We start from the raw sequence: 15,846 nt of genomic DNA, 5'->3' as shown, positions 1-15,846 counted from the left end.
GTGCAACGTAAGGAAAATTACTTTATTAATATTACTTGTAAACAATTAAATAAGTATTCATTAACGTGTATGTATTCATGGTTCCATGGTTCATGGTGTGGGTTACTGTAGTCACGTCCTAGTTCGTGAACCATAAGCAACGGCTGAGTGGCCAAGTAAGTGGCCCTGAGAGTCGAGATACCAGTTACTACGGATTGGGAGTGGGCATCTTGGACATATTCTGAATTATGGCCTTCCTTGTGCTCAGGCGGCTAGTGCTATACAACCCACCGGTGGTCCCTAACCCCTTAGAGGAGTGATCCTGACTAGGACTACGTGTAAGTAGGACAGCATCCTGCTTCATGAATTTACCGAGCTCTGAACATTTTAAGCAAACCTTGGAGCTATAGGAGTAACGGAGTCCTACTCCCATTTGACAGGTGAGGGATTCCTTGGAAACAACTTGGTGAATGATATGGAATTCGATGGGGAGCTATCAATGTTAATGGGGCTTATGGAGGAAAGAAAGTAGAACTGGCTGAGTCAGCAAAGAGGATGCATCTGGATGTGGTGGAAGTAAGTAATATTCGGGTAAGTGGAGATAAAGAGGAAGAGCTAGGAGATTATAAAGTGCACTTGACGGGTATTAAAAAGGGAAGGGCAGAGTCTGGGGTAGGGCTGTTCATCAGGAATGCTATTGCACGCAACATAGTTTCTGATAGGCATTTAAACGAGCGAATGATGTGGGTAGATTTGTCAGTTGGAGGAATTAGGACAAGAATGGTCTCAGTGTATTCACCATGTGAGGGTGCAGATGAGGATGAAATTGACAAGTTTTATGAAGCATTGAGTGACATCGTATTCAGGGTCAACAGCAAGGATAGGATAGTGCTAATGAGCGATTTCAATGCGAGAGTTGGAAATAGAACAAAGATACGAAAGGGTGATTGGTAAATGTGGGGAAGATATGGAAGCTAATGGCGATGGGAAGCGTTTGCTGGACTTTTGTGCTAGTATGGATTTAGCAGTCATGAACAGTGTTTTGGGTCATCCAAGTGAACTGATTTTAGATCCCAGGGAATCACTGGACAGATGGAGGAAAAATCTTCTCAACGTAAAAAGAAATCTTCATGGTGGTGTCGCGAACAACTGAGCTCAAGGGGAGGAGGAAAATGGTGTTGGTGAAATTACGCTTGAGGAAGTGGAAAGGATGGTAAATAAACTCCATTTTCGTAGAACAGCAGGAATAGATGAAATTAGACATGGTGAATTATAGTGGGAAGGCAGGGATGAAATGGCTTCATAGAATAATATTTTCATGGAGTGTTGTTAAGATACCTTTAGACTGGACAAGAGCAATAATTGCACCTATCTATAAGCAAGGTAACAGGAAGGATTGCAACAACTATCAAGGTATCTAGTTGATTAGTGTACCAGGCAAAATATTCACTGGCATCTTGGAAGGGAGGGTGCGATCAGTCGTTGAATGGAAGTTGGATGGAAACCAGTGTGGTTTCAGACCACAGAGAGGCTGTCAAGATCAGATTTTCAGTATGCGCAAGTTTATTGAAAAATGCTACGAGAGGAATAGATAATTGCGTTTATGTTTCGTAGATCTAGAGAAAGCATATGACAGGGTTCCAAAGGAAAATACGTTCACCATACAGGGGGACTATGAGATTAAGGGTAGATTATTAAAATAAATCAAATGCACTTATGTTGACAATTGGACTGCAGTGAGAATTGATGGTAGAATGAGTTTTTGGTTCAGGGGTTAGACAAGGCTTTAATATTTCACCTTTGCTGTTCGTAGTTTACATGGATCATCTGCTGAAAGGTATAAAATGGCAGGGAGGGATTCAGTTAGGTGGAAATGTAGTAAGCAGTCTGGCCTATGCTGACGACTTGGTCTTATTGGCTGATTGTGCCGAATGCCAGCATTATAATATCTTGCAACTTGAAAAAAGGTGCATTGAGTATGGTATGAAAATTAGCCTTTCGGAGACTAAATTGATGTCAGTAGGTAAGAAATCCGAGGGAATTGAATGTCAGATTGGTGATACAAAGCTGCACCAGGTAGATAATTTCAAGTATTTAGGATGAGTGTTCTCCCAGGATGGTAATATAGAAAGTGAGATTGAATCAAGGTGCAGTAAAGCTAATGCAGTGAGCTCGCAGTTACAATGAACAGTATTCTTTAAGAAGGAAGTCAGCTCCCGGACCAAATTATCTTTCGGTCTGTTCTCAGACAAACTTTGCTTTACGGGAGCGAAAGTTGGGTGGACTCAGGATATCTTATTCATAAGTTAGAAGTAACATACATGAATGTAGCGAGAATGATTGCTGGTACAAACAGGTTGGAACAATGGTAGGAGGATACTCGGAATGAGGAGATAAAGGCTAAGGTTGAACTCGACGAATGAAGCTGTACGCATAATCCGGCTTCGGTGGTGGGGTTATGTGAGGCAAATGGAGGAGGATAGGTTACCTAGGAAAATAATGGACTCAGTTATGGAGGGTAAGAGAAGTAGAGGGAGACCAAGACGACGATGCTTAGACTCAGTTTCTAACGATTTAAAGATAAGAAATATAGAACTAAATGAGGCCACAGTACGACTGTAGTTGCAAATAGAGGATTGTGGAGACATCCAGTAAATACACAGAGGCTTGCAGACTGAACGCTGAAAGGCATAACGGTCTATAATGATTATGTATGTATGTATGTATGTATGTATGTATGTATGTTCTCAAACCGCAAGATACAGGTACTTTGATCAAATCTCACCTGGTCTGACAACAAGCCAATTAAGAAGAGTAAACGTTCATAATAAAATATAACAAATATAACAAATGAGAGACGAGCATATACTTAAAAGTATCCAAATCGAAAACTTCGATAATGTCCATGTCCATAAACAAGTCCTCATAGGTGAAAACATTGGTAAACTATTTTAAGTTGTCACAACTTAATTTTTTCCTGATTGATACAAATTTAATCTTCAAAGTTGTAATTTTTCATATAATTTGTATTCTTCTTCTTCTTATTCTAGCACTTTTCCCACTTCTGTGAGTTCGCTGGAATGAACTGTGCCGTACATGTGGATTTGGCTCTGTTTTACGTTTGGATACCCTTCCTGACGCCAACCCTATATGGATGGATGTAATCACTATTGCGTGTTTCTGTGGTGCTTGGTAGTGTAGTGTGTTGTCTGAATATGAAGAGGGAAGTGTCGTGTAGGACACAAACACCCGGTCCCTGGGTCAGAATAATTAATCAGGCGCGATTAAAATCTCCGACTCAGCCGGGAATCGAACCCGGGACCCTATGAACCGAAGGCCTCAACGCTGACCATTCAGCCGATGAGTCGGACTTTCATACAATATTAATAAACGTATATTGCTAAGAAGCAGATCGTCTGAGACATTTGATACATGGTGCGTATGTGTGGTAAGAGGCCAGAAATAATCTGGTCTGAATTTCTCTTGATGTTGAACAAAAGTGAAAACTGCTTATAAAACACGACACAAAGAATAGCCCTCCTGTTCCAGTTAACTGTCTATTTAGCATTTAACAAGCGTACTTGAGGGAGTAGAACAGGTATACAGGTATTGTATTGTAATTGACTGGCTTGTACTGACTACCGGCCGACGATACACAGATGATGAATTCTTTGCACTTAGAACCGTTTAAGGAAGAGGAAAGAAGTCGAGAAATTGAGACGGAAGTCTCTTCTCAACCGTAGAAGGTGAAAGTTTTTGAAAAGCTAAGCTGGTGTCTTATCCAAGCCTAGACGATGGTGACCTAGTCATAGTCCTGGCTTAGGCTAGAGAACAACTGATCAGGTGATGTCAATCTGAGTTTACTTCAGATAGGGTCCTGCTCGTCCTCTAGCCCGCAGCGGCTGAGCTATCCGTACAAAATGCTTAAATTAGTCCGACTCGTTGGCTGAATCGTCAGCGTACTGGCCTTCTGTTCAGAGGGTCCCGGGTTCAATTCCCGGCCGGGTCGGGGATTTTAACCTTCATTGATTAATTCCAATGGCCCGGGGGGCTGGGTGTGTGTGCTGTCGCAAACATCCCTGCAATTCACACACCACACATAACACTACCCTCCACCACAATAACATGCAGTTACCTACACATGGCAGATGCCGCCCACCCTCATCGGAGGATCTGCCTTACAAGGGCTGCACCCGGCTAGAAATAGCCACAGGAAATTATTATTATTATGCTTAAATTAAAAAAATTCCCGGAATAACATGGACACGTTCTTAGTGCCGGAAATTGGGAAGAAGCAGCACATCTGAATCTACACTCCTAGGCTGCTATTAAACGTTCTATACATCCCTCCCTCCTTCTATTCTTTTACCAAATAATGGCTTTCCATTCCATTCAGAAATACTAACGAACGAATTCTATAAAGACATGCAATCTGCAGTTGAAGAATTTTATTCCAGGCTAACATGAAAGTGGCTCATTTTCTCTCATTTCGTGAGAAGATTAAGGCATTTCATTCCTTACTTTTACAATATAAAACTGTTTCAGATCCCATAACATTGCCAGCAATAAAATTAAAATATATTCAACCGGTCGTTCTAAGTATCGGGTGCCAGACTCTGAAACTCTATTCCAGATTAGAAAATCTACAAATTTGAAGACCTTTAGAACTATTTGCCAAAATTATTTCCTAAACAATAGAACTGCCTGAGTGAATTATGTATGATTGTGTGGGGAAATGGGTATATTTGTTCTTAAAATTTTAAATTGTAGTATATACTTACAGTCGTTAAATTAATTAAGATGCATTTGTAGTATAATATCATCATCATAGTTAAGTTTAATTTTGGTTTGTTTGTATTATATGCCGGCCCCGTGGTGTAGGGGTAGCGTGCCTGCCTCTCACCCGGAGGCCCCGGGTTCGATTCCCGGCCAGGTCAGGGATTTTTACCTGGACCTGAGGGCTGGTTCGAGGTCCACTCAGCCTACGTGATTAGAATTGAGGAGCTATCTGACGGTGAGATAGCGGCCCCGGTCTAGAAAGCCAAGAATAACGGCCGAGAGGATTCGTCGTGCTGACCACACGACACCTCGTAATCTGCAGGCCTTCGGGCTGAGCAGCGGTCGCTTGGTAGGCCAAGGCCCTTCAAGGGCTGTAGTGCCATGGGGTTTGGTTTTGGTTTGTATTATATGATAATCATATTTTCATTATGGTAAAGTGTAAGAGAAGGCCAAGAGACCTAAATTTAAAGAAATGAATAATAACTATTGTTCTTTCATAAGACAAGAGTCTTTGTATGCAGCGGAATGCCTTGCTCTGAAGACGAAAACCTGATACAAACGTTTGAAATTAAGGAAAGTACGGTCTTAAGGTTCTTGGCCTTATTAAAGACAAAGATGAATGTAGACGTCGGCATAAAAATAAGCTGTATACTCACGTCCAGAAGATCTCTGATGTCATGCGAAGAAGAAGAACTGCGTTTTATGGCCACTTGCTAAGTATAAAACCAACACGATTTTCGATCCGGATTTTTACTGGTTTAAAAAATCCAGCCAACTTGGTGAAAAGGGACCAACGGGAGATGGTGATCACTTATGAAGATATACAAGAACGCTTCACACTCAGGAGGAAACCAAACGACCACCAGGGGTTTTCAAGAAATGCCAAAGTTGAAGACGGGAAAGACGTGGACAAAGGAAAGAAAAGAGCAGCACAGTCAACGAATGAAGGAGCACTGGGCAAAGATCAAAGCCCAGAGAAGACAGCTGAATAACGCGTGGTCCTTACAAGGCCGATACGAACTAATAATAATAATAATAATAATAAATATATTGTTTTCAGTGTTTAGGAAGGATATTTTTCTCTGAAATCGGAGGGTTAAGTAGAACAATACGTAGGAATAATATTGGTTCATAACGTTGACAATTTATAACATAGGAAACGTTGTTGCTCTTGGCGTTGCTTCATGTAAAGGGTGTGGACCACGGCAATAAACAGCCTCGGGTATGTGTTACACACCGATCATAAATACCACGCGTGTTTGCAGCGCTGTAAGCTTGTATTCGAGAGATAATTAATTCGAAATTCACTTCCAACTGTTCTGGAGAATGGCTTACGTGTTTCACCATTTTTCACATCAGCACATCAGGCAAATGCTGGGGATTTCAATTACTTAAGGCATGGCCTCTTCCTTCTTAGTACTATGCTTTTTCTATCCCATTGCTTATCTGTGATAGTGCGACGTTAAGTCACTAGGAGAGAAAAAATGGTTAATTTCTGTTAGGTCATACTAAAGATCACGCTGTGCCGAATCGATCAGAATTATGGAAATAAAGTTATGTTTATATAGATAGATAGATAGATAGATAGATAGATAGATAGATAGATAGATAGATAGATAGATAGATAGATAGATAGATAGATATATTTAATAGATAAACTGTAAAAGTTAATTACGTGTCAGTATACTAACATCATTACTGTCGGACAACGATAAAATTATTACCTCGTTGAAACACCTTCAGTCACTATTGGGTGGAAATCCTAAGCAACTGACTCTTAGGACAGGAACAATTGATGCATTGTATCCGTTCGGAATAGCGTAATTAGAGTTTCGTATAATTTTGTCGTATAGTGCACATGTGTAAATCATCTTCAGTTATTGAGAACTATTTGACAATATACAGTCTGTTTTCTTCATATTGTTCCAGAGTATTAAGTTTGTGTTCTTTGGAAGCGAGAAGAATGTCTATGCTTGTCTTGATGAGGTTCGGTCACATCAATGCTTGCTCTCTAAAAACAACAGTTAGCAGCAGCTTTTCTTCATGCCTGCACATTTGTGTCATGTTTCTGAAAATTGATTATCAGGGGTGGCGGTGGTGGTGATTATTATTTTCCTCTTTGATTGGTTATACGAGGGTCGAGTCATAAGTCAAGGCAACTATTTTTGTTTCTCGCGAGCAGGAGACAACACGGAAAATCTAATATATGCATTTGTAAAATATAGGGCATGTACTTATGCATAGTGCCTGCAGAAAAAAATCTGACTTCAGGAGATTCTCGTAGGAAAGTGACAGAACACAGGCCATTGGTAAACATTGTTTTATTATGGTATAGACAGCAAATACACAAGACTACGTACAAAGGACAGGTCTCCACTGGTTACAGACCTTCGAAATAATCACCCAAGGTTTCCACTGTGCGTTGCCAACGGTGGGGCAGGCGCTGAACACCATTCGCTGCATGTGTATCGCTAACGTGTGACACCTCTCTCCGAAATGCTGTTACGATGTCCTCTTTGTTAGCAAACCGTTTTCCACGAAATGGCTTCTTGACTTTGGGGATTAGATCATACTCACATGGACTCAGATCAGGCGAATAAGGCGGATGATGAAGAACCTCCCATCCCCACCGTTGTAAGCGACGCTGAACGATGGCTGCTGTGTGAGCTGTCGCGTTATCGTGTATGATTATGGCGTTGTCCAAAAGATCTGGACGTTTGGTTCGCAATGCACGGCGCAATTGGTACAACAAGAAGGAACATATTTGTCCATGGACACTGGACGGCCTGGGCGTGGCAAATCGGCAGTTGACACTCTACCCCGTTTGAACGTCTCCACCCACTTCACCACTGTGCTGCAGGGCATGGCATGTACACCTAATGTTTCCCGCAGCTCTGCATGACATTGGCGTGCATTTCTGCCGCGGAGGACTGCTATTTTAATATACGATTGTTGCTCCTGCTTGTTGACTTCCATTTTGTGACGGTCCCACTCACACACTGAAATTGGGGGCATGCTTAGACCCACACTTTTCTTTACATACACCATCTAGCGGCATCATACGCAAGTACATATCGTACGTTTCCAAATGCATACATTAGATTTTTCGTGTTGTCTCCTGTTCGCGAGAAAAAAAAAATTAGTTGCCATGACTTATGACTCGACCTACGTATAACCAATCAGAGAGGAAAAAATAGAAGGGATCCGAAAATATCGGCCAATGAAAGACAAGGGTAACGAAGGGCGTGAAAATTGAAGACTCCCTGACTCTCTGATACTGTCGGGGTGGAAAGAGAACAAGAGTTGACCAAGGGATGTCAATAGGATAGATGAAAGTGAGGATCACAGTACAAGTAAGTGGAATCAAAGCTAGGACTCGGCTAAGGGCTCCTGTAATCGCTAACTCACACTGCAAAGTTCAGAGCCGCTGGGGCCCCTATTAGTCGCCTATTACTACAGGCAGGGAATACCGTATGTGTTGATTATGAGATGTAAATTCTGTTTTCAGTTTGATAATTCTGAAGAGTTCTTGCTATGAAGTTCTATTGAATGATCTGGTTGAAATTCTAAAACGAGGTACATTGAACATATTGAACTTGTCAGAAGAGATCTTTCATATGCCAAAATTTAAAACATAGAGTTTCAAATGGACTTGTACTTGATATACGAATACTTTTGTTTGCTTTATAGTCACGATCTTGGAATAGAGAGGCCAACACTCTGCTACTGATACACATTTTCTTTATTTTTATTATTAACATTAACGATGTTAATAATTTGGGCCGATGACCTTCGATGTTAGGCCCCTTTAAACAACAAGCATCATCAACGAAGCATCAACGATGTTAATAATACTACTTGTGGTAAGTGTATACCTATTATCTCTATATCTTAAATTTATTCACATTTGTACCATATAACGTATGATCGCAACGTAAATATTTGGGGTTTATGCTACAAAATTCATTTCAAAACTCAGCCATGGATGCTCAAGAGAGGTTCGGTTTACTCTGCCTAGAGTAAAACGGAAAGTCAAAATTGATGAACAGACAGCCAGATGGCGTCAAATTTAAATTCCTGCACATGGTAGCTGAAGCCATAAAATTATTGTGGTGATGATCATTGCTATATAGTCTTCTATGCTTTAGAGTGCTATGGACATGTATAATTTACCCCTTTTTTACTGCCTCGATGTTAATAATAAATTATAGTTACTGATATTATGATGATGTATAAAACTTCAGAAGTTTAGTGTGATTAGTTGCCACCCCCAGAGGCCAGGGTTCTACTCCAGGCTCTGCCACAAAATTTGAGTGGTACGAGACTGGAACGGGATCCACTCATACTTGAGAGGTCGAGTGAGTAGAGAGGGTTCGATTCCCACCCCAGCCATCCTCGAAGTTGTTTTACGTAGTTTCCAACTTCTTCTCCAGGTAAATGCCTGGATGGTACCTTACTTAAGGCCACGGCCGGTTCTTTTCATCTTCCTTGCATATCTCTTCAAATCATCCCATCCCCTACAAGGTCCCTGTTCAGTATAGCAGGTGATGCCTTATGGCCGACGTACTGACCCTCTATCCTAGTGGTATCCCCCGGTCAAATGTCTCACGCTTCAGGACACTGCCCGTGAGGCGGTCGACGAGGGATCCCTAGCTGAGTCCGAGGGAAAAACCAACCCTAGATGGTAAACGGACTAAGTAATAATAATAATAACACTTCTGAAATGAACAATAACAATATTAACAATAACAATAAAGGATACTATATATCTACATCATCTTAAATGACATGGAACTGCGAAGTAAAATTTTAATATCCTCAGCCTTGGGGAACACAATTGACAGTCTTATCTTAAGTGTTGCACAGTTCCTCTCGGTTTACTAATTTGCTAATTTAATTCGCAAGCAGTTGTTTATTGAACCATTTTTAATAGCTATACGTGGTTTCGTGTTGAAGCAATTGAGTTCCTGATCTTGATAATAATTTTAAAGGTTCCGGAACTAATGTGCAAATTTGTTTTATTTTAGCATTGCTACCTCTGGATTGTAGTGAGTGGCACGATATAGTCTACATTAACCTTAAACTCGATGCCATTCTCTTTCGTCGAAATGTGTCGAAAGGAAAGGCCTGGTTTGATCGATATTTGGACAGTGCGATAATGGGTTCCCATTCCAAGCAAGTAGACAGGCAGGCTGACTGGTTGGTGAACGGAAAGTGCTTAACACAATCACTTGCTCGAGATATGCACAATATCGTAGCCGCGTTCCGTTACGGTCCTTGAGAACAGACTATTGTTTGAATTGGGAACCTTACTGGCCAGCGGCCCTGAGTCGATGAAGGTTGATAGCGAGTGTAAGATTAACAACAATTTTCTGTTTTTCATTTTGTACTCCAATGTTTAAGTTCGTGACAGACAAGAGTACGGAATTTACAGACTATAAATAAGATGCCTCGCCTTAATTCGCTCGTATTCTGTTGAACAGTGCTGGTGCTTGAGTAAAAACATGTAAACTTAACCACGAATTAAGTTATCAACATAATTATATCTATAGGAATTTGCTTCTTTCTATAAAATATTTTCGTTCATACGATTTAGAAACGAGATCATATGATCCAGAGATATTTATCTTGTTCTTCTTATTAATAATATAATAATGCTATTCGTTTTCGGTTCCTTTAACTACATTCCTTACAGTATTCGAAGAAGCAGATGAGCCAGAATTTTGTCCTGCAGCACTTGTTAATCTACCATCACGAGGCTGACGTACTTGTGCACCTTCAAATACCGTCACACTGAGGCAAGTCGAACCCGCCAACTTCAGCTCAAGAGGCTACTCAGCCCGGCTCCTTTCTTCCAGTGTCATCTCCGCTAAGAAGATGGTGGTCGAGATTCCGGGCCCAGGATAATGTTCTCCGCCCATATCCACGTTTTACCTCTATGCGTGGAGGATGCAGACGAAGAATACACCCACGGTATCCCCTGCCTGCCGTAAGAGGCGACTGAAAGGGGTGATCAAGGGATGATATAATTAGAACCATGAGATTACTGGCGATTAGTACCTTTACCAGTGGGGCTTCAGGGAATCTCCAGCGTGTGTTTGTGGTGCATTGGTCCAGACCATGCATCATATAATGGACGAATGCCCTCTGCGTAGTTATGGTGGAGACCGGAAAGACTTTGCTGATGTCTCAGTATCCCTAGTGCAGTGGATAAATAATTTAGATATCCATGTGTAATTGTTCCCTACTTAATACCATGTATTCTTTGCAGCTTTTTCTTTTGTATAATATTGTATATACTTGTCCATTATGCAAATTCCTCATGGCCATTTTTCATCATCGTTTTATATTTTAGTCAGTGGATACATTTTGAATTTTGAATTTTTGTTTCATTTCTTTGCACCTCGTACTATAAGTGGCCGATGACCTAGCTGTTAGGCCCTTTGAAGAACAAACATCATCATCATCATCATCATCATATCCACGTTTGATATGTTGCCTTTTAAGATTAGTTGGTCATTTCTGAAGATTTTTACCTAATTAGGCTGCTTTCCTAAGTTTTTTCTTCAAGGGTACCTTTCAATAAAAACATGTGTTTCGTGGTGTGGGTTCCTGTAGGCACATCCTAGTTCGCGAGTCATGGGCGACGCTTGAGTGGTCGAATGAGTGGTCCTGAGAGTCGGGATAGCATTTACTGAGACATAGTCCACCTTGTCCATAGATGATTAGGACTTACTAATCCACCTGTAAAGCAGAAGAAAACTTCACTCAGATTCTGTGCATGGTAGACCAGCACTCTACTCTACAGGAAATTAGCGAGCATCCTCACATTATCTCTGACCTATACACCTAAAAGAGTGACAGAATTTCATGGATTCCTTGGTAGTAACACTGTGAAATATATGGGATTAGATGGAGAAATATTGTTATGGAATAAATTAAAGCAGCACTGGCTGAGTTAGTAAAGAAGATGCGTGTGAATATGTTAGGAATTAACGTTAATCCAGTGAAGGTATTTAGGCAGCAATGTGAAATTAACTGGTGTTTAAAGAGAAAGAAGTGTAGGGTGAGACTGCTCATTATGAAAAATTATATCTGACTCTTAAGCATATTACTGAACGAATGATGAGAATATGTTTGGTGATTGCAGGAATTAGTAAAAAGACTGTTTATTCACAATGTTAAGGAGCAGATGAGTCTGAGTAAGACAATTATGAGGTAGCCTACTGTGCCATATTATATCAGTCAGGGTCAACAGCAAAATATAGTATAGCACAAGTGGTTTATTTAAAACAAAATCATAAATACAAATGAAGAATACGATGTACGGAGAGCGAGCCTGCACCCTGAAGCTCCAAGTTCTATGCCCGGGCAGGTCAGAGAATTTTATCTGCATGTGGGGGCTGGTTCGAAGTCCACTCGAACTATGTGATTACATTTGAGGAGCTATCTGACGGTGAGATAGCGGCCCCGGTCCAGAGAGCCAAGAATAACAGCCGTGAGGATTCGTCACGCTGATCACACGACACCCTGCAATCTATAGGCCTTGGGACTGAGCAGCGGTCGCTTGGTAGCCCGTGGGGATTGGGTTTAGACTTGGGAGAGTATATACTACTTAATAAATCCCTAACTGATCGCATCATAACTGACTTTGATTTAATGAATTCGTTAAGGTGTGTATTGAATGATATTACGGAAACATTTTTGAGGGAAAAGTGAATTAAATATGAAGGCATATGAAATAAAGCCTGTTTCTTGAAGCATATTATTTAAAAAGCTTTAATGATAACGAAAATTGAAAGACATACTTCTATATAATTAGTGATTGCTTGCGAATAGTACGCAGTAGGCAGTTCCATGATGTTAGAAGATAATAAATGATAAATGGTAATCCTGAAGTGACTTAATGGTAGTAGAAACGTAAGGGAATGTCTTGAAAGATAAGAGTGTAGGTGGTGTACTGATGCTGCTAAGGCAGTTTTTCCAAAGTTTCAATAGTCTTCGATCCTCAGACCGTTCTTTGCGACGTCGAAAACCAGCTAGAATCACCCTTGGTCTCCATTTCTTCAGTTTCACCAGAAGTTCTGGATACTAAAAGCATCACATTTTACAACTCTCATATATCCCTTACGAATGATACCAAACAAAACAATACCATAAAAATTCTTGGAGGATGCAGATAAAATGATTAGGTGTACACTGAATGAAACACTATGCTTATCATTCGACGCAATCTTACACCACGGAGCTTGCGAGCGCCGTTACCACCCATGAAAACGATTCATATGTGTAATTGTGTCATAATATTGATATTAAACTTATTGATTTTTCTTTTAGATTTAACTTCGCAGATTTTCGGGGATGGAGGAAAGAGAAAGGGCTAGGTTTGGACGAGCAGCAAACGTGGACTTAATTAAGGTACAGCACCAGCAATTGTCCGGTGTGAAAATGGGAAACTAAGGTAAAACATCTTCAGGGCTGCCGATGGTGGGATTCGAACTCAACATCTCCCGAATGCAAGCTCACAGCTACACGACCCTAAAAGCACGGCCAACAAGCTTGGCATTTTGTAATTTTAGGTTAGTATATGCACTTAATATGATGATGTGTAATTGGAGCAAGAAAGAAGCAACTTAGAGAAACATCCATAAATTTATACGTCATTGACCATGTGATCATAGTGCACATAAAGCGTCGATTGTAAAAAATAAACAGTAGCAGCTAATCACACTAACCACTACACAAGAGAGACGGAGTATTATTTTTATTTTATTCTAAATTCATGACTGTTATCTCAGAATATAATCTTCATGGGTAAATTTAAATATATTCTCAATTTAGAAAGGTAATGGTTCTTCCACTCCTCCTTCTTCTTCTTCTTCTTCCTCCTCTGGTGGCGTTTTCTCGCAGACTGTTGGCGCTATGGGTTTTCTTTTCTTGTTTCTAGCAGTACCAATTCTCTCTCTCTTTTCTTTGCTTATTTCTGGTGGTTCGTTTTTTATTTAATCCGTTTGCCCTCCAGGGTTGGTTTTACCTCGGGCTTCCCCCTGTGGGTGGGGGCGGTAGAATAACACCCATGGTATCCCCTGCCTGTCGTAAGAGGCGACTAAAAGAGGCCTCAGGGGCTCTGAACTTTGGAGCGTGGGCTGGCGACCACGGGGCCCTCAGCTGAGTCCTGGCATTGCTTCCACTTACTTGTGCCAGGCTCCTCACTTTAATCTATCCTGTCCGACCTCCCTTGGTCAACTCTTGTTCTTTTCCGACCCCGATGCTATTAGGTTTGTGAGGGCTAGGGAGTCTTTCATTTTCACGCCGTTCGTGGTCCCTGTCTTCCTTTGGCCGATATCTTCATTTTTTCGAAGTGTCGGACCCCTTCCATTTTTTTTTCTCTCTGATTAGTGTTATATAGAGGATGGTTGCCTAGTTGTACTTCCTCTTAAAACAATAATCACCGGGCGAGTTGGTCGTGCGCGTAGAGGCGCGCGGCTGTGAGCTTGCATCCGGGAGATAGTAGGTTTGAATCCCACTATCGGCAGCCCTGAAAATGGTTGTCCGTGGTTTCCCATTTTCACACCAGGCAAATGCTGGGGCTGTACCTTAATTAAGGCCACGGCCGCTTCCTTCCAACTCCTAGGCCTTTCCTATCCCATCGTCGCCATAAGACCTATCTGTGTCGGTGCGACGTAAAGCCACTAGCAAAAAAAAAAACAACAATAATCACCACCACCACCACTTACCTCGGACTCAGGCGACCTCACCTGCTATGCTCAACAGGGGGCTTGTGGGGGATGGAAAGGATAGGCAAGGAAGCGGTCGTGGCCTTAAGTTAAGTACCATCCCGAAATTTGCCTGGAGAAGAAGTGGGACACCACGGAAAACCATTTGGAGGATGGCTGAGATGGGAACCGAATCCCCTCTAATCATTTGACCTTCCAAGACTGAATGCATCTCGTTCCAGTCCTCGTACCACTTTTCAACTTTCGTGGAAGAGCCGGGAATCGAGTCCGTACCTCCACCTAGTCACACTAACCACTACACCACAGAGGCGGTCGTTAGTTGCTTGACGTCACACTAACACATTGATGGTTTCCAGCGACGGAAGGATGGAACAGGACGAGGTTTGGGAGGATAGCAGCCGTAGTTTTAATTAAAGTATAGCCCGAGCATTTGTCTGGTATGAAAATGGGAAACCAGGACTACCGATAGTGGGATACTGACATCCATCCCTCCCTGTCGTTTCTCTTTTTGATTACTACGTCTCGATCTCATTCTTGTGTTAGCCAGCTTCCTTAGGGCCTGTAATATGACACCCTGTCAAAAGTGTTTCTGTCCAGGGTGATATCAGCGTTGATGATTTCCTCCTTGCTGTTACCGTGAATTTTGCTTTCGAAATATACATTGGAAAACCTCCTTTCTTTCTTTCTTTCTTTCTTTCTTTCTTTCTTTCTTTCTTTCTTCGTTGAAGCTGTTCAAAATTTTATATAATAATGATAATAATAATAATAATAATAATAATAATAATAATAATAATAATAATAATAATAATAGGGGCCCACCGTAATGCGATTTGTAGTGATGAAAAGGCCGCCTCTGTGGTGTAGTGGTTAGCGTGATTAGCTGCCACCACCGGAGGCCCGGGTTCGATTCCCGGCTCTGCCACGAAATTTGAAAAGTGGTATGAGGGCTGGAACGGGGTCCACTCAGCCTCGGGAGGTCAACTGAGTAGAGGTGGGTTCGATTCCCACCTCAGCCATCCTGGAAGTGGTTTTCCGTGGTTTCCCACTTCTCCTCCAGGCAAATGCCGGGATGGTACCTAACTTAAGGCCACGGCCGCTTCCTTCCCTCTTCCTTGCCTATCCCTTCCAATCTTCCCATCCCACCACAAGGCCCCTGTTCAGCATAGCAGGTGAGCCCGCCTGGGCGAGGTACTGATCATTCTCCCCAGTTGTATCCCCCGATCCGATGTCTGAAGCTCCAGGACACTGCCCTTGAAGCGGTAGAGGTGGGATCGCTCGCTAAGTCCGAGGGAAAAGCCAACCCTGGACAATAAACAGATTAAGAAAGAAAGAAAGAAAGAAAGAAAGAAAG

This window comes from Anabrus simplex, chromosome 8, assembly GCF_040414725.1.
Source record: "Anabrus simplex isolate iqAnaSimp1 chromosome 8, ASM4041472v1, whole genome shotgun sequence".
Lineage (NCBI taxonomy): Eukaryota > Metazoa > Arthropoda > Insecta > Orthoptera > Tettigoniidae > Anabrus > Anabrus simplex.
The sequence above is the reverse complement of the archived record's forward strand: the minus strand, read 5'-3'. Positions refer to the sequence as shown.